At 37.7% G+C, this 21,134-nt stretch overlaps 1 long non-coding RNA gene across 1 annotated transcript in view; it reads right to left on the minus strand.

Annotated features, from left to right (window-relative positions):
* The window catches only part of LOC118767155, a 25,959-nt gene extending 5,574 nt beyond the window's left edge, over window positions 1-20,385 (minus strand). The window contains exons 1-3 of the long non-coding RNA XR_005003056.1: window positions 20,376-20,385; window positions 11,268-11,285; window positions 745-747 (exon numbers count right to left, since the gene is read on the minus strand). This is a non-coding gene — a long non-coding RNA (uncharacterized LOC118767155). The remainder of the gene's footprint in view (window positions 1-744; window positions 748-11,267; window positions 11,286-20,375) is intronic.
* Between the last annotated feature and the right edge of the window lie 749 nt (window positions 20,386-21,134).

Below are 21,134 nucleotides of genomic sequence, written 5' to 3' on the forward strand. Positions count from 1 at the left end.
GATTGTATTGTCCCTTATATATGTTGTCCCCTTGTGGGAAATAAAAAATTCACTCAGTGCCTATAACTGGCGAGTCGAGCCACGAGCAGAACATGCCTCTTCATTTCTTATGTCAGATTAGGATAGTGGTGTTGTTGAGATGTCTGAATGACAAGTGAGAAATCCAAAATGCGGTGCATACCGCATGACATTGTTCGATCGACTTCCATCTGTGACCAGTTAAATTTCTTTTCACAAATTCCCGGGGCACTTTGTCTGTTTGTCTGTCTGTATGTACGTATCTTTTAGCTTTTATCTTCTGTTTGTCTCAGTCATTGGACTGCCGTGATGCAGGGGTAATGTCTTGAAAGTTTTTGTCAAATAAATTGACTCCAGTATTTATATTAAGTTTGGTACTTATTCCATCGCTCTGTTTTGTCGAGCCGCTAGGTTACGGGGACGTAAACATGCCAATACCAATTGTCAAGTAGTGTTGGAAGACAAACGCAAAGGCACACACACACACACACACATATATATATATATATATATATATATATATATATATTGTGTGTGTGTACGTATGTATGTATGTATGTATGTATGTATGTATGTATGTATGTATGTATGTATGTACGTACACACACATGCAGAGTGAAAAAGATAGACAGATAAGATGTTGGTCAATTTGGGCATATAGCAGACGACACTTGCCCAATGTGCCGCTCAGTAGGATTGAACTCGAAACCATGTAGTTAAAGCTACCTTCTCCACCGCACACACATGCTGATAGATTGATAGAGAGAGAGGGGGGAGAGAGAGGAAGAGAGATAAACAGACAGACATAAAAAAGAGATGCTGGTCGGTGCCATAAAAACAATTGTGTAATAACGTTACCGTGTACGGTTTTGCGAGACTTTCTGGAGAAGAATCTTGGATATTCCTACAAAAAAGAAATAATTCACTCTTGATACATTCACACAGAATATTTTATTGATCACAACTGTAAATAGAACGTGACATTAAATAGCAATTAAAAAAAATGAACGCGAAATAACTGTACGAAATCAACGAACTATCATACGTACGTTACTCTTTTACTCGTTTCAGTCATTTTATTGTGGCCATGCTGGAGCACCACCTTTAGTCGAGCAAATCGACTCCAGGACTTATTCTTAGTAAGCCTAGTGCTTATTCTATCGGTCTCTTTTGCCGAACCGCTAAGTTACGGGGACGTAAACACACCAGCATCGGTTGTCAAGTGATGTTGGGGAGACAAACACAGACGCACAAACATATACACACACATACATATATATATACATATATGTAACGGGCTTCTTTCAGTTTCCGTCTACCAAATCCATTCACAAGGCTTTGGTCGGCCCGAAGATATAGTAGAAGACACTTGCCCAAGGTGCCACGCAGTGGGACTGAACCCGGAATCATGTGGCTCGTAAGCAAGCTACTTACCACACAGCCACTCCTACGCCTACGTTAACGAAATATGGCTACAAACTTGGTGAGTATTTAAAATAGGGTTTAGTAGGGCGTATTCAAAGTGCTGTTAGAACTGTTTCCTTCAATATGGAGTAACAAAAGTTAGCAGAACAGCTTATTAGAAATATAGTAATGATATCTTAGAATTACAATTTTGGATAATTATGACTGCCTGTCCTAAACACAGCCTCAAACCACCTGGAATACACCTCTTTTCTCCCTCCACTTTGAAGTGAAGTCATAGGCTACCGGCCACTAGAGTCTGAAGAATCGGCGTAATGCTAAGTGCTTTATGGGCGTGAAACCCAGGGTAACCCCATAGACCGGCCATATTTATCTTTATCTATATACTCATTGCTCTATAATTTAGAGTATGCTTCTTTTTTCGGATTTATGATTTACTGACGATATATACGACATTGTGGAGGCGCAATAGCCCAGTGGTTAGGGCAGCGGACTCGCGGTCGGAAGATCACGATTTCGATTACTAGACTGGGCGTTGTGTGTGTTTATTGAGCGAAAGCACCTAAAAGCTCCACGAGGCTCCGGCAGTTGGTGGTGGCAACCCCTGTTGTACTCTTTCGCCCCAACTTACTATCACTCTTTCTTTCTGTTTCATGAGTAACGCTGCGATGGACTGGCGGTTCGTCCAGCTGGGAGGGAACACATACGCCACAGAAACCGGGGAACAGGGCCCATGAGTCTGGTTAGGTTGAAAAGGAAACATATATAAATAAAAAATATACGACATCCACCGTGTATGCATGTATGAGCACCTAAGTTATTTCCTCTTATAGGATGTTACTAAAATACCCGCAAAATTTTAAGGAATGAAAGCATTTATGTCATTGACGAATGATATTGGTGCTTGAAATAATACATTTATGCAGGCTTACGATGAATCTCATACAGTCAACTGGCACCTACCTGAGTCATTACTTTCGCGGACAAAACCGGACACCCTTCAAGCATTTGAAAGCACACACATGCACACACACACACGCACACACACACACACACACACACACACAGATAAGAAACACAATGAAAACAATGATGTTACTGTTTGTAAATACGTTTCCTCATTCAACGAAATCTTTCTCAAACGTCTTTCATTGTTCAGACCACCTTAAACGCCGCTCGTTCTAAAATATATGTTCATATATATATATGTATATATATATATATATATATATAGGTAAACAGTAAAAATAATTACAGACATGGCAAGAACATAAACACACAGAGACGACACAAGAACCACAGGACGGGACATTCGAAGCCCTCAGTCATCAGTCAAGAACCAGATCATCTTAGCAATTTCGGCTGATTAATCTTGATATATATATAATCTATATATATATATATATATATGATTATCTATATATATATATATATATATATATATATTATATAGTATATATATATATATATATATATATATATATATATAAATATATTAGAGACAAAACCACTATTTGCAAAACAACAAGGAAAGACTTAATCAAAAATTTTATAAATTCAAAGTGGCGGTTTTTTTGACTATTTATTAAAATTTATGTACTGATTAAGTCTTTCCTTGTTTGTTTTGCAAAATAGTGGTTTTTGTCTCTATAATATTTTATAATATTTTACTATAAAATTGGATTTAATCCTAAATCTGATTTTTTCCCTGTAAATTTGGATTTATTCCTAATATTTATTATTATATATATATATATATATATATATATATATATATATATATAATATATTATATATATATATATATATATATATATATATGTATATATATATAATATATATATTATATATATAATATATAATATATATTTATATATATATATATATACGTACATATTTATTAGGTATACATGTATACGTAAATACATTATACATATGTATACACACACATGCGCCGCACCACACTCATATATTTGTATGTATGTATGTATGTATGTATGTATGTATGTATTATTGTATGTATGTATGTATTTTTTCTTCTCCACTTCTGAGAAACGTAGCGTAAACAGAAGACTCAACTTTGCAATGAGTCAAATCATATGCAATGAGTGAAGACATTTCTTCGAACGACTCATTAACCTCTGTACAACGTTCCATCATTCGAGCGCATGAAGGGACACACGTCGTCAACGGGTTGGTGCCAGTGTCGCCTTAAAATATGGCTACACTGGGCAATTGCCCGGGGGCCTCATGGGTACAAGCGCCCAATTCTGATCTATGTATGCTGTGGCTTGCTGTCCATAAATAAATACTTTTGGGCCCAGTAAATTGAATTACCCGGTGGGTGGGGGATGCTCTATAATGGTGATAAGACGGTCATAATTGGTGCCCTAAGATGGTAATGTTTTCCGCCGACAAAGATTTAGTAAATAAAGTTTTTTTAAATATACGTTTCTTGAAATCTTGACTTTATTACCTTTTCTTTCCAACCTGGACAGCAAGCCACAGCATACATAGATCAGAATTGGGCGCTCGTACCCATGAGGCCCCCGGGCAATTGCCTAGTGTAGCAAGGCGACTCTGGCACCAACCCGTTGACGACGTGTGTCCCTTCATGCGCTCGAATGATGGAACGTTGTACAGAGGTTAATGATGCACCAAATATTGATTTCAAATTTTGGTACAAGGCCATCAATTCCGGGAAGTGGGTAAGTCGATTATATCGACCCCAGTACTCAACTGGTACATATTTTATCGACCTCGAAAAGAAGAAAGGCAAAGTCAACCTCGGCGGAATTTAAACTCAGAACGTAAAGACGGACGGAATACCGCTAAGCATTTTATACGGCTCCAAATATATTGTTACATCGTCACGACTGCGATTTGTCTAAAGGAGTTTGTCTTATAAATACCGTGATGACTATTTTGTAAGATATGAGATTAAACTAGGGAAATTTTCAGAGCATTTTCTCTCAGGCTAAGGGATTCAATTTAGAAAATGACTGCTTTGTTCTTCTACGCATATGTAGAGTTCCAGAGCATATTACACAATCATCATTATTTCTGTGAACACCGAGTTATGGAGATTTTGGCATACCTTTTAATTGTACTTACAATACTGCACGGAAGAACTAACACAAGTATATAAGCAGCTTTAGTGGTTTTGCCTCTTGAACCAGAAGCATTTTTAGAAGTTTCAGGTTTATCTCCTATTTACAAACTCGTTAGCATAAACAGTTTGGACAGCTCATTTTACAACGGACTATGCGTTGCCAAACGTTACATTTTAGAAAATATTACTTCTAAGAAGTTATCAGCTATCTATTTTTAAGTTATCAAGATATCTGTTTTTCACTATATACATTTAAAGCTGTATTTCATTTTTGGATTTGGTTTGCAAGATTCTTTATATGAGTTCGTGTGTTGAAGCATATTCTGTTGTGTCTGGGGAGGGTCATTTTCTTTTTGTGCCTTATAATTTAATACACTCACCGGTAAAATTTCCACTTATTTCTTATTTTTATTTCCCTAAAATTTTCGTTGCGTCTTGCACAAAAATAAAATGGCTCTCCCCAGACACAACATTTAAAACTGCTTTTCTAGATATTTACAAATTGTATTGCCATATACTTACACACTGTAGGTGTTCTATGGCACATCAACAAAAGAGCAATCTTATCATATTTGCATTCAAGGATAGCTGCTCAGGAAAACTAAGCATTGAAAAGGATTTGGGGAAATTTTGTTCTAAGTCAGAGATTACATATATTTTAACGCATTTTTGATAAATGAAATATTTTCGTTATTACTTTCTATCGTAGGCACAAAGCCTGAAATTTAGGGAGAAGAGAATAGTCGATTACATCGACTTCAGCGTTCAACTGGTACTTATTTCATCGACTCTGAAAGGACGAGAAACAAAATCGACCTCGGACGAATTTGAATCCAGAACAAAAAGACGGATGAACTGCCGCTAAGCATTTTGTCCGGCGTCCTAACGATTCTTCCAGCTCGCCGCCTTACCTTTGTTAGTTATTTATAATTCAATTGGTTTACAGTAATTTTTTAAATTTCGTAAACTATCAATATCAGGCCAAACTTTAGAAGATGTCTTTGTAAATTTGGTTTGAATATAGACCAAAAAAAGATTAATATGAAATAATATTTTAGAATTGGCTGAGTTTCGGAAGAAGAACACCACATAAATTACTGTAAATTTATATTTTATAAAAACGAGTAAGATTCTGTAAAAATACTACACACCCACGTTTAAATCCTAACCCCTAACCCCTAAACCCTAAATATATATCTCTAGCCTAACGGTAAACCCTGACCTTATACCCTAACAAGTTGCAACTCAGAAACTAAGGAAAGGAAGGGGACAAAAAATGAAATTTCACTTTATTTATTTATTTTTTTTTTTTTTGTGCAAAACATGTTTCTCAAAGAATTTTCCTAGAAAATTAAAAATGTAAAAGTTATGGTCACTTGCGTACTCTGAAATGGCGGCGACCTGAGGGTAGGGTTTATATGGAGGAGGATGGAAAAGAGGGGGTGAGAAAGAAGAGAAGGGATATTAAAAATTAGAAATTTTGAAAAATTCACCTCTTTACCGAATCGTAAACGATGTTTAAAACGTATATTCGAAGAAATTTTCGAAAAAAAATCATTTACAGCAATATACCTTTTCCCAAACTCCTCTTTAAAATTAATGTAAATTAGATTGCTCACCCAAAATATTCTGAACACCCCCCACCCCACCCACCCACCCACACACACACACACACACACACACACACACACACATACATACACACAACACAAAAGCTTGACGACGAGTCTAGCACACACACACACATACACACGCACAAGCATCCCCTCACACAACGAATCTATAATTATGTCTGTCGGTATAGACAGGATATTTGATAATTATTCTCGCATTTACTGGAAAAAAAAGTAGTTTAAATAGGACAGTGACACCTTTATTTAAAGCTATTCAAGAAGGCATCGTAATATACCCGGATATGTAACTACTTCAGGTATATTTGTGAATACAGTTCTAAATATATCTAAAACATGTATGACATATATCATTTATCATTAACTAATTATATATATGCATGCGTGGCGTGGTGTAGCGTGGCGTGCGTGGCATGGCGTGGCGAGGCATGATGTGGAAGGGACTGTGTGATAAAAAGTTTGCTTCTCAACCACATGGTTCCGCGTTCAGTCCCATTGCGTGGAACCTAGTGCAAGTGTCTACAATCGCCTCGGTCAACCAATACCTCGTGAGTGGATTTGGTAGACGGAAACTGAAAGAAGCCTGTCGTATACATACATACGTGTATCTATTCTATGTAAGTATGTATGTATGTATGTTCTCAGCACCCCCTTGGCAACGGGGTTAGTTTGTTTACGTCCCTGTACCATACCGGTTCGATAAAAGTGACTAACAGAATAAATACCAGGCTTTAAAAAATAAATGTTGGGATCGATATTCGCTCGACCAAAACATTTCAAGACCTTGCCCCAGCATGGCCGCAATCCAAAGACTGAAACAAGTAAAAGATGGACAGATGCTCTGTATATACAGGGTTTCCGGATAAATTTGACGATGTTTTTATGTTTCTTTTCTTCAGGAACAGCTTGATGTACTGGTGAATGATCAACGGCGTTGGAGACCATAAAGATTAAAGTTGTAGTTGAGAAAAAGTTAGCTGACATGGAGGACTGGAAGCCATCAGAATATTAGAAAATGATGATTGCGGTAGGTATCAAAATGCCGACATCATGACTGCAGCTCAGTGTTCTGAGAATACTGTAAAAGCGTTAAGTCATGGCATGGACAGTTGCAACGGACATTACAAAGCCGTGGCCAGCGAGAAGAGCCACAGAAAACGTCCTGACGCAGAACGCCGAAGTTCATTCCCCATGTCTCCAAACAGGGCCTTAGATTAAATTCGGACGACAAAGTGAAGCTGCTGAAGGGGCTCAACCTCTGGCTGGAGAGGATTGCTACTGGAAGGTCATATGTCTAACAGCAGGATTCGACGCCTTTCCCATATATACGGAATGAGTCAGAAGTGGTTGTCGAAGAGTTTCTACAACTTCACTGGCTCCAATTTCTGGCCTCCTAATTCCTCCGATTCTAATTCCATAGATTTATGATGTGTGGTGCAGTTGAGATACACAAAACCTTCCGCCTGCAAAAACAAAGGCCGAGCTAGTAGCCAAGATCAAGGAGATGTTCGATGATTTTCCCAAGGACACAGTGAGGAACGCACGCGCCAGGTTCTGGAGCCGTTTTGAAGACGTGGTAGAAACTGGGACGGCTACTACCACTGTTATCTCCCAGCCACTATCTAGTTATGTTTTGATTTTTTTTTAAATACGAGGTGGGCTGAAAAGTTCATAAACTGACTATAAAGGAGTGATGCTCGAGCTGTGAAATCTTGCACGCATTAATATTAATACACTCCCTTCATATTAATAACTGCATTGTATATTTCCAAGTAAACTGACATCTCACTGTTCAAAGAAGACTTCAACTGTAACTAGTAGCGACTTATCTTGAGAATGGACAAACTTTGGTATCGTTGTGTTATCAAGTACCTACAGAAAAAAAGGGCTTAAGCTCCCTCCAAGGACATTCATGCCGATATGGTTGCTACTTTAGGGAATGATGCTCCAACTTTATCATCAGTGCAAAAGAGAGAATTTTGATGATGACCCAAGTAAGGGCATATATGTTTTCATGAAAACATATATACAGACAGAGAAGTAAGTCTAAATATACATATGTATACAATTAAGTTCTTTTACTACAGCATTAGAGCAGTTTAGCTCTTATTTCTAGCAATGTAGGTGTTTCTAACATCCTAGTCGCATTTAGTGATAATTCTAGTTTTCCTTTTTGATAAAAATACGGCAAACTACTGTATATATATATATATATATATATATATATATATATATATATATATATATATTATATATATATATATTATATATATATATATATATATAAAGAATATATATATATGTGTGTATATATATATATATATCTATTGTTGTATTTAGGAATGGTCATTTTGCCAGTTTAGCCAATAAAAACACACGCACTATATATTTGGTGTTACTTTGCTTCAGCGTTATTCATTTTTTACATTAATCTTAATCTTCTTTCGGCCAGAGTTCTTTCGTCACACTCCTGTGACCTCATCAGTGGTCGTTTGCTTTCTTCTTTCTTATTTGTGTGTCTCTCCTTACTAACTGTCAACCATTTTGTATTTTGTATTCTTATTGTATGTGTCTTCATTTACGCATGCGTATACCTCTATGTGTGTCTATGTTTAGTTAGTGTGTATGGGGGGGGAAGTGTCTGTAATATTTGTATCTCCTGTTTATATACGTTCATGTAATTTGTTTTTTGTTTTTTGTTTTTGTTTATTTTTATTTTGTTCATATGTTTACACCTACTTATTATTTTTTTATTACCCTTTAATAAAAGGGTCTGCATCCCAAGACATACTAATGACCATATGGAAGCACAGTTCACTATAGCTAGGACCAAACTTAGACAGATTTTAGAACTATACACTAAAAGACAGAGACAGAAAAAGACAGAGGCCCAACAACTCGGGATTAAACCCGCATGTGGCCTACGTAAGCTCATTCAGCGCACGAGGAACGGAGAGGTGGTATGCCTTCCCACAGATAAGTCCGACAGGATGTCAATAGACAGCTTACCGAACTACATCCAGGCAATGGAACCTCATATCGCCAATACGAAAGTAACAACTTTACAGGCGCATGAGGAGAGAGAAAAGGTCCTCAACGCCCACATGATGATGTGGACAATTGTTCTTGGACCCCAGAAACGCACAGCTAACAATTTCCAAGCCTGGAACAATGATATCCGGACACTGTATGGACTTCACAAGGACCGCAAAGTAACCACTGACCATGTAGCGGGACCACCAACAAGACCAGTCTGTCGAGCGAATATCGCTAGCAACTACAGGATCTCCTACTTCCTCTCAATGATCATACGCCCTCTCAATGATCACACAGGAGTCTGACGAAAGAACTCTGGCCGAAATAAGATTAAGATTAATGTAAAAAATGAATAACGCTGAAGCAAAGTAACACCAAATATATAGTGCGTGTGTTTTTATTGGCTAAACTGGCAAAATGACCATTCTTAAATACAACAATGTCTGTTTCAACACACGATTTCACATCAAAAATTTTGCAAAACAAATATATATATATATATATATATATATATATATATATATATACATACATATATATATATACATACTTTTATATATATACATATATATATATATATATATATATATATATATATATATATATGGCCTGCTCGCTTAGCCAGCGGGGTGGTGTCATTTGAAGACTAGAGCAATGCAAAGCGCATTGTGACCAGTGATGTGTAGCAACATCTGATAGTCTGGTCGGTCATGGTGATCATGGTAGTGATATATATAATATATGAATACGATTTATTCATTTATTACTCTTTTAATTCCTAAAACTATAAAGCACATCATATCTGTCAAACATTAAAAGAAGGGATATAAGCAATGCCTTCTAAGTTCCTATCATGCAATATTGGTAAAACACGCAGTATTCTGTGTTCTAACACAGTATCCGTTTTATGTGGGGAAAAATATTACATTCTAAACAACAACAGCAACAACAACAGCAGCAGCAGCAGCAGCAACAACAACTACAACAACAACAACAACAACAACAACAACAACAACAACAACAACAACAACAACAACAACAATAATAACAATAGTAATAAAAATAATAATTTTTTTAAATGCCCCGATGCAGTACCAGGCAATATCTCTCATGACTTCTGATCTTAACTGACTGGAATATATATATATATTGTTTTGTCTTGGCATAAAAGATGGGCTACAGCAAATATTCTGCTCAGCACCACAGATTTGCTTCTCAGCTGTTTGACCTTAACCAGCCGAGCATGTCCCTTTGCGGCTGACGATATATGCATCTCTGATCACGAGCAGAAGTAATGGGGGAACACCATAGCCATGTGTTAAGAGGAACATAGGTGTTCTGTTCAACATACTTAAACAACCCTTATTCAGGGACCTTATGAGGAGGATGGACTACTCGACCTTTAAGAAAATTCTAACTGGGCCCCACCTGCAAGGTCATGCGCTGTTTACCTTGATATGAGATCACCATGTCGCACACATACGTAGTCTGATCAATACGTATCCGGACTGTTACCATAGTAACGAAACTGAAGCATGTAGAGTGAAACCGCTTGGCACAGATTGACCTTGGACTTCTCTGTTGTACATTAGGCTTTAACGTTCTAACTCACTTCCACTGTTTACAGAGAAAATTGAGCAGAGAATCGGCATCAAATTTTGCCAAAAGCTTGGCGATACCTGTTAAGTAGCCTATGCAAAGTTTTCAAAAGATTCTCATTGTTTTCGATTCAATCAAGGACATCTTGTGCAACTGAAACCGGTGTGTCTTTTTGATCAGCTGAAAGCAGTTTTTGGCACAAACTTGGCAGACACGCGTCTCATACCCAAATTTTCAGTGATAATGGACTGAACTGAACCGTAACTAATCTGCACATCCTCTGATAACTCATGAATGATGGGATGATGATTCGACGATTTCTCCTCATAGCCACACGCACATCTACGGTGTTTTCTCAGTTCTGCTGGCTGCGGGCTTCTCAGAACGTTCGTCAATATCGACGTTTTTTCCGGCGATCTTGAAAACCTCTGAACCAACTCGTACACTTGTGTGCAGCTCATACACTCCTCTCCATACACTTTCTGCAACTTTGCGCAGGCCTCTGAGCAGGGATCGTCACGACAACTTTCTCTGTCATGGTCTCTGTGGCGATCACACGCTACACACCTTTCTTGGTGTGCACATGCACAACAGAGTGAAAGGTCAATCTGTGCTAAGCGGCTTTACTCTGCGGGTTTTAGCTTCGTTACTATGGCAACAATCCGGATACTTATTGATCATACCTTGTATGGTTGTGGTACATGTGCCTGGTGTGCTCTTATCAGACAAGTAGTCATGATGGGTGTACTGGGCTTCGTATATTTTACTCCAGTGTCACTTTGATGGCATGCACTGCACTTTCACTCAGTAATAATAATAATAATAATAATAATAATAATAATAATAATAATAATAATAATAATAATAATAATGGCTTCAAATTTTGCAACAAGGGCAGCAATTTTGGGAAAGATATATGACACAGACGAGGTGAAATGACTGTGAAAGAAATATGTTCAACATAGCGCACCTGAATCTTATGGGAGAAGTTTCGAAAGTTCAACGATAGCACAAAAGCTTCGTTTGCGATAGTGACTATTTTAAATAGTAAGTTTGTTTAGAGGAAGAATCATTCAACAAAGATGCGTAGTTTGAACGACGTATGCTAGGTAATAAAGAAATAATGACCATTTTTATATTACTTTCACTACAGCCCTCGTGTTTGTATAAATATACGCGTATGTGTATGCGTCTGTGCGCATTGTGTGTGTCTGTGTGTGTGTGTGTGTGTGTCTGTGTGTGTGTGTGTGTGTGTGTGTGGTGTGTGTGTGTGTGCGCGCGTGTGTGTGTGTGTGTGTGTGTGTGTGTGTGTGTATTCTTTTACTTGTTTCAGTCATTGAAATATGGCCATGCTAGAATACCGCCTTCAAGCGTCTTAGTCGAACAAATCGCCACCAGTATTTATATATATATTTTTATATTTTTAAAGCTTGATACTTATCTTTTGTCTTTTTTACCGAACTGCTAAGTTACGGAGATATAGCACAAACATACAGACACACACATAGATATATACACACACACATTCCCATGTATGTATGTGTGTGTGTGTGCGCGCGTATGTATGTCGGTATGTGTGTATGTACACACACACATACACACACGACGGGTTTCCTTCAGTTTCCGTTTCCTCTCACAAGGCTTTGATCGGGCTTAGGTCTACAGCAGAAGATATTTGCCTAAGGTGTTACGCAGTGAGACTGAACCCGAAACCATGTGGTTCAGAAGTAAGCTTCTTACTGCAAAACCACGGTAGACAATGCATTGAGGTGAGAAACTAATGTTAATATGACATAACAAGAAATTAAAATAATAATTGTCCATTAGTAATACGAGACGGCGAGGAACGATTTTGAACGAACAATGAATATAGTATATTCAAAAGAAAAGAATAGTTACTGGAGTTATGGGAGTGTTTGCATGCATTTCCTCTCAAGTTCAAATGCTTAATCTGTGATGGCAAAACTATAAATAGCCGTGATAAAGATGGTTTGTATAACCTTAAAACTCAGGTAGAAGAAAAGACAACATAAAACTTTGAATAGATATTGAGCTTGTGTTGGATTCACCAATTATAATGTTTTTGGTTGGTTGCTCGGTTTTTACAATTTTCCAAAGAATTGAAGTCCTTCCCATTTAAACAATTTTTCAGGGATCGAAATAGTTAAATAAATGTACAAGGTCATGCAAGTATGGTTCGTGTGTTAGGACATCCCAGTCTAGCTGTGTCTACAAGGAAACATATAGTCTAGCGTTGTCCTGAAGGATTGACCAATTCTGAACTTCTTTCATCGATTGCTTCCTTTAATCCAGTGCTGCCCAACCTTTTCCGAACATGGGCCGGATTTAAGAAAAAAATATGCTAGTGGGCCGGACTCACATTTCTAGCCTTTCATTTTTTAATACAACTATCTGAAATGGTTTGAAAAAGTATTCAGAACTGAAAACATTGATTCTATCATTCTATTTATAGAAATTATCCATTATACAATTATAATTCATAACTCAATTTAAACATAGGGGTCTTACATATACTATTTCTATTACTTCTTCACTGCTATCAAAAAATTAGTCTCCAGATATTACATGAATACGAAATGACCATTAAAAATTCGATTTAGAACCTTACATTCTATAAAACAAATTTAACAATTGATCAAGATTAAAAAAAACATTTGTTCAAATAAATGGCTTGTATTTCAATGATAAAACAATTTTATTTTAGATGTATACCGGTAATGAACGAAAATGTCAGTGAGAAACTTGAAATTGTTTCGAGACATCAAGAAGCTTTTCAATGTCTGCCGGAATATTTGTTAAGGCCAGTCGGAGTTCATCTTCGAGGTGAGCATCACTCAAAGAATTTCTTTTGTTCGATTTTACCAATTGCATGCGACTGAAGAGGTATTCACATATCCATGTCGAACCGAACAAAACGAGAAAGCGCTTTGAGTAGCAAGTAAGATTTGGACATTGCGTGTGAAGCAGACTGCATTTGTAGAAGTCCATCAGATTCCTATTTAAAAACTGACTCTTGGCATCAAAGTCACTTTGCAACTCATTCACTTCCATTTGAAGTACAACGTGGGCATCAGCAGGATCCACGCCAAAAGGCATTGAAAAGTTTTTCAGCTGGTCTTCACAAGCACGGAAATCCTTAAATCTCCTGGCAAATTCTTCCTGCATCCGTTTTAACTCGCTCACAAAGAATTCCCGATTTATGGCTGAAATGTGCGGCTGTTCCTGAAGGCAAGGGAAGTGAGCATAATTGCTGTCAGCAATTTGAGTAATCCACAAATCCAGTTTCTTTTGGAAAGCTGTCACCTCCCTAAACAAATTATGGATGAGTTTTTCTTTTCCTTGTAACCGCACATTCAACTCATTCAGCTTGTGTGTAATGTCCACAAGAAAGGAAAAAACATTCATCCATTTGTCGTCATCAAAATTGATGCATATTTTTCCTTTTACTTCAAGAAATGCTGCCACATGTTCTCGAATATCGTAAAAGCGTTTCAAAGTACGGCCACGGCTGAGCCACCTGATTTCGGCAAAGTAAGGGATACCAGCAAATTCGGCGTTTATCGCATCGAGAAAATTTCGAAACTGTCGATGATTTAACGCGCGACTCCGAATGAAGTTGACAGCTTTCACAACATTATCCATGACGTGATCAAACTTAATGATTTTGGAGCAAAGTGATTCCTGATGTATAATGCAATGGTACCACAATAGTTGGTCTTTACTCACATTCAGGATTACAGTTTTCTTTGGACGAAACCACGCAAGCCTTGTTTCTTGCCGATCATAGCCGGTGCACCATCGGTAGCAATTCCCACCAGGCGATCGTAAGTCAGTCCCGCCTTTTCAAGTGCAATATCGATTTCTTTTGTGCAATTTTCTTTCATTGGACATAGAGCAAGTAATTCTTCAGTGATATTAAAACTTGAATCAACACCTCTCACGAAAATAGCTAGTTGTGGTGTATCAGTCATGTCAGTAGAATCGTCGATGGCAATGCTGTAAGTTTCGAAGTTTTTACAAAGTTCGTTCAACTGCATTTTCGTATTTTCGGCCAGTTCTTCAATCCTTCGGGTTATTGCATTACGCAAAAGCTAACACATTTTATAGCTTTCTCTTTCTCTGGGCACAGAATTTCAATCGCCGAGGTGATATATTCTTTGATAAAGTCTCCTTCCGAAAAAGGTTTCATGTTGCGTGCAATCTTTTCAGCAATGACGAAACTTACTTTGGTGTATTTTTTCGATCCATCATCTATTTTCCGAAAAATATTCTGTTGCGAGACTAAATTCCTTTGAAGTAAAAGTACTTTCTCCTTGCGTTGATCTCCTTCATAAAGATTATGGGTCGAAGCGTGCTTTAGTGTGTAATGCCGTTTCACATTTTCAACTTTTGGAACTGCGACTGTTTCACCACAGATCAGACAGAGACATTTTGCATTTGATTCCACGAAGAAATATAAATTTGTCCATGCCTCATTAAACCTGCGATTCTCCTTGTCTACTTTTCTGATTTTTCTAGCCGACGTTATGGATGAACAAAATTTGAAATTTATTGTGAAAAAGAAACTACTGTAATTTGCTCATCGGTATAAGAAGGCTTCCGTATCAAAAGTTGTGCCTGAGTAAATTTGAAATTAAATCACCTCAAATGCCAGTTTTATAGAATTATTCATTCATCTACCGAGAATCGGTCTTTAAGCACAAAATCTAATGAAATTCTTAGGCGGTGATTTCCCCCATTAATTGAGCGATGTAGTGATTGGCTGCTGGCTCGAGCCGGCTTGACTTAACAGTTTTCAACCACCGAAAATCGGTATTCATCCACAACACGGTCAGCAGCTGACTCAGCATGCTTAAAACTATCTCTGTCACAGATAAATCACGCCTCATAATGACGTATGGAGAAGACCTGCGTATGGAGAAGACCTGCGTATAGCACACTTCCTCAACATAAAGAGGATACTTGAATGTGATTTTTTGTAAATTGTTTTGCAGATACCCATAAATTGAAGACCGACTAGCGGGCCGGAATCTAAGGCTTCGTGGGCCGGACGTTGGGCAGCACTGCTTTAATCGATCTAATTGGGAACAATAATTGTCTGAATTCATCTGATTTTTGCGGAAGGAGCTCGTAATACACAATGCCCTTCCAATCACGCCAGATACAGAACATCGCCTTCTTCGGATACTGACCGGCTTTTGGAGGGATTAAACGTGGTTCATTTCGTTTTCTCCAAGAACTTTTTCACTCCACATTGATCGTCCTTTGTCGTGTTTGAACTGTTAATTATGAGGCACTCAAACGTCATAGTGATCATGTATCCGGTTGCTTTTTAAATGCGTTGTGACGTTCATATGAGACGTATGGTGTGTCTCTACAATGTCTCGTGTCATGTAACCTGGATTATTCTTTATTAGCATTTCGATTTGGTTATTAACAACTGTAGGCCTGCCGGAACATAACAGCCTTCTTGATAAAAAAAAAATTTCATTCATAAACCTAGCAACCTACTTAGAAACAAACCTCTTATCTATGGCACTATTTTCATAAACAACACATATCCTTTTTTGCTTTTTGTAAAACAGCTTTTTTTTATCATTACCTTTCAGGAAAAGTTGCATCACATGATGAAATTGCATCTCATTTTCCTCCATTTTCACTTTTAACGTATAAACAGAAACAAACTACCCACACTGTAATTGTAAGGAAATGCATATTGCAATGTCACGTTTCAGAAAAAACAAAATGGCACACGCTTCTGTCACGTGAAAAACAAAATCATGTTTAAACACCAGCAGTTGAAAAAATGTACGAACTTGTGTATGTGCACACACACACACACACATACAAAAAGTATTTGTCTATACAGTATGTGATATATACCAGTTATTGTTTTATTTACCAGAAAATATGTATACAGTTTAAGATATTATTTTCCATTTCAGCTTGAAGACATTTTCAATTTTTAACTGAAAAATTGAAGTTTTTCCAACCAAAATAATATTCTTACTTTTTTATTTTCATGGAAAAGTATTTTCAAATTTTAAAAACGGATACAAACATTTCAAAATTTTTAAAATTGAAGCATTAAAACCTTTCCCCACGGAAATAATAGTTGAGTTTTTATGAAAAATGCAATTATTAAACATTTGCTAAATTCAATTACAAGCATTTTCCGATTTATGGGCAGAGAATGCTGTTTAGGTACAGTCATGGCTATGTCGTAAACTGTTTGTTTCCTAACCACATGGATCCGGGTTCAGTTCCACTGCGTGTCATCTTGGACAAGTGCTTTTTATTATAGTTCCGAGTCGGCCAAAGCCATGTGAATGGACTTGATATGTATATGTGTGTGTTTGTGTCCTCACCACCGCTTGACTACCGGTGTTAGTTTGTTTATTTCCCCGCATTTCAGAGGTTTGGCAAAAAGCGACCTATTAAATAAATTCCAGAGTTTAAACAAAATAAGTACTGGAGTCGGTTTGTTTGACTAAAACGCTTCAGAGCAGTGCTCCAGCATAGCCGTAGTGCAAGTGAAAGAAGATAAAATATATATAGTCAAGCCATTCATATTCTTCACTTCTTTCTTTCCCCTGTCATCGTCTTGTTCTGCCTCTTTATGTTTTATCAATTACATCTCTTGTTAATATTGGTTTTAAATTTTCCGCACAAGGCCGGCAGGTTTCGGAAGGGGCTAAGTCGGTTACATTGACCCCAGTGTTCAACTGGTACTTATTTTATCGATCCCGAAAGGAAGAAAAGCAAAGTCGACCTCAGTAGAATTTGAACTCAAGACATGAAGACGGACGAAATGCCGCTAAACATTATGCCCGGCGTGCTAACGATTCCGTCAGCTCGCCGACTTATCGCTCGTTAATATTGAGTGTGTTTAAAATCGATGAGCTGGCAGAATCGTTAGCACGCCGGGGAAACTGCTTACAGGCATTTCGTCCGTCTGTGCGTTCTGAGTTCAAATTCTATCGATGTCGTGTACATATAATCAATATATAACAAATGTTGTACATTTGTTTAAATAATTAAAAACCGCCAGTCACATGGCATGCATGAGTTCTCTGTTAACTCGAACGTTTTTGCAATTAAAATAAACGGGGAAGTGTAATTCTGTTTTAATTTCTCATTATAAACAGACGTGTTTTTTCGCTGCTCTCATTTAAATTGTAGGTAATCCCTTTTAGGATTACCGTTGTCTTTTGAATTGTTATACAACTTTTGCTGTTTTCTGTGTCTTTTGGACACATCGCCTCCTTTGGTGGGTTCGTTATTTTTTTTTTTTTTTTGTGAGTCCTATTTGGAGGCGAGCTGTTTTCCTTTATGGAAAGTTTTTACACGAACAGTACACCATGGAATTTGATGCGTCCCAATATGTAGATCCAGACTTCTTCTTGGAGGAATTGTGCGAACAGGTGTTGCCCTCCTTCCCATTTTGCCAAAAGAAGGAAGACAAGAGCATGCCAGAGAATGAGGAAACTGACCTGCGAATGTTAATGGAAGAATGAACTACGCTTCCGTGACCGGGATCACGAACAAAATAGTGCAGGTCGGCCCGGACGAACCAGAGAAATACAAGTGTTTACTACAAAAAAGAGTGAACCAATGTAAAACTAACCCCACCTGTGGAAGTGATACACATCACAAAGAGGCAAACAACAGTGTACAAAACCTTGTCACTCAAAACGAAAAAAATTGAAATGGCGACTAAAGAGGCAATCGAAAAATGCCTACAGCCGATATAGCAAAATATAACATACATACCCAAAGGAAAGTGCTTCGGAAACCAAGAAGAAGCCAAGAAGCATTCGTCAAACCCCCTAAAATCAACAGAAATGGTACTGCTGCCAACATATTTAGGCAAGCGGACATCAAACATTAAAATATGGGAAGTCCCACCGGCGATTGACGTGGTGTGGCTGGAGGCAGCTGTACTGCTACACTGGAGGATAAAATCCACATCCTTCAAGTCACTAAGATGCACCAGCAGAACAGATAGGGCCAAGGCCTGGAACTGGTACTCCAGGCCACCCAGCAAGACCTGGAAGAATTGCCAGATCAAATTTTACTGCCGGAAGAAACCACACTAAAAGTATTAGTGGAGGGGCGAAAGCCAAGGTGCTAAAAGTGCGGCATGAAAGGGCATATTAAAACCGTATATCCACAAGACAAAGCACCAATAGTACCCCCTACATCTAGTAAACCCCCCCCCACAAACCGACAAAGCGAAAGGAACCCCCAAAAAAGACAACCAATACCACAACAAAACAACACACCAATAGCAGCGCGAGAAGAGACAAGACAACAAAAGAGAGACGCCCCAGAAAAAACAACTCCAACTGCACCTGAAGAAGTGGAGAGCGACTGGAGGGAGGTCAAAAAAGAAAATGCAAGAAGATGAATACCTTCCACACACACACTATCATCAAAAACACCGAAACATCCGCATGCACACAACCCCACACAAAACTCAAACACCCCAACCCATTATCCCCAAATACAGTAATAAACATAACTGCATTCAACACGAATAACACCAACTTAGTAGAGCTGATGAATAGAAATGAATATACCACCCCATATGCAGTCCCAACACACCCAAAAATACCGGAAAATATAAAATTTATATACATAGACAATATTTCATACACAGACTTAAAAGAAAATTACCCAAATGACATCGGACCATTACAGAGAACTTTTACTAAACATTTTTACATTTATTTCAAAAGAAATACCCCCACAAGCCACATATAATCCATTCACACAAGATATATCTCCGCCAGCAACACCGGGGGAAAATAAACCACCCTAGCTAAATATACAGACAGAAATTCACGTATTACCCCATAATTAGACCCTCCAAACCCGAACGCCAGCGAACTCAAAAGACAATACAATGTTCCTTTTTCATGAGTTATTTAATCATATGTTGTTCCAACTCAGTTTGACTGTCCCGTACTGTGAATGAACAGTGTATGCCTTGCTACATGTGTGTCCCGTACTGTGAATGAAAAGTGTATGCCTTGCTACATGTGTAAGTGTGATGATTGAATGTGAGTTTCATTGTTATATGTTGTAAATGAAGGATGTACATCTTGTTACATGTGTGAGATGACTTGAACGAAAGAACCAGCGATTCTAAAAGAAGATCAGTGATGATGCGTGGTTGTGGGGTTCTCGTATCCATCACTCCATTTTTATCATTTCCACCTTTTCATTATCCATATGCCATTTTGACCCCGATATTTTGCCTGTCCTGTATTGTCCTTTCTGTGTCTTAACCTTTATGGTACATAAAAACAAATGCCTCATTAAAAAATAATATAAATTAAATTAAAAAATAAACGGGGACACACAATTGATTCCATCGCTACAGGATCACGGTTGATGTTGTTACCCTTCATACGTTCTGCTGTTGGTTGTACTTCCGCTACGGTGAGATTAGAAATTCGCAATTTACGTCTATTTGATCCTTGTTTCTATACCTGTGCTTACAAAATAAGCAGATTACAAAACTTGACAATTGCATCGCCGAGAGACCAGAGAAGATCTCTTGGTGACATATACTTAGAGTCGGTCAAAGACGTCTCAACCTGGCTCATGGCATTCGAAGCAAAAGCTTACGTGGACGAATAAAAGGATAACCTTCAAAATAATGACCAAAGTCCTATGGCTATGAAATTAATTTCTGTTGAATACAAGCATTAAAAATGATCCGAGATATTAATATCCTGAAGAATATTATGAAAATGACTTACGGTGACTTAAAAAATTCGATTCTAAATCATGTTGCTCCTTCAAAGAAACTGATATTGGCCGAAAGAACAAAATTCTTCTGCACTATTCAACAACTCAATGAGTCAATTTCTCAACTTCTTTCAAATCTACGACACGCCAGTGAATGCTGCGATTCTGAAAGTCTAAAACGTCAGTGAGTGAAAAACACATACTGCCTCAGTTGGTTGTCGGTCTAAGAAGCAGCGAGGAAAGAAAGTTCTTCAAGCTAATGAAGTTAACGAACTCAGTTCAGAAGCTACTGTACAATTTTTACAACGTTCTTCGCAAATAACTGAATTCTGCAAGACAATTCAAAAGAGAAAGACATTACCTATTCCAAAACGACAGTACAAGATAAAAGAAAAGTTTTGAGCGACAAATACTGTTACCGCTGTGGAAAACTTAGGTTCCCATAACACAAATTCTCTGCAATAAAAGCTATCTGCAAAAACTGTGGTAAGAAAGGCTACTATGCAAAATTTTGCAAAAGTACCAGGAATTAT

This window comes from Octopus sinensis, linkage group LG19 (genome assembly GCF_006345805.1).
Source record: "Octopus sinensis linkage group LG19, ASM634580v1, whole genome shotgun sequence".
Lineage (NCBI taxonomy): Eukaryota > Metazoa > Mollusca > Cephalopoda > Octopoda > Octopodidae > Octopus > Octopus sinensis.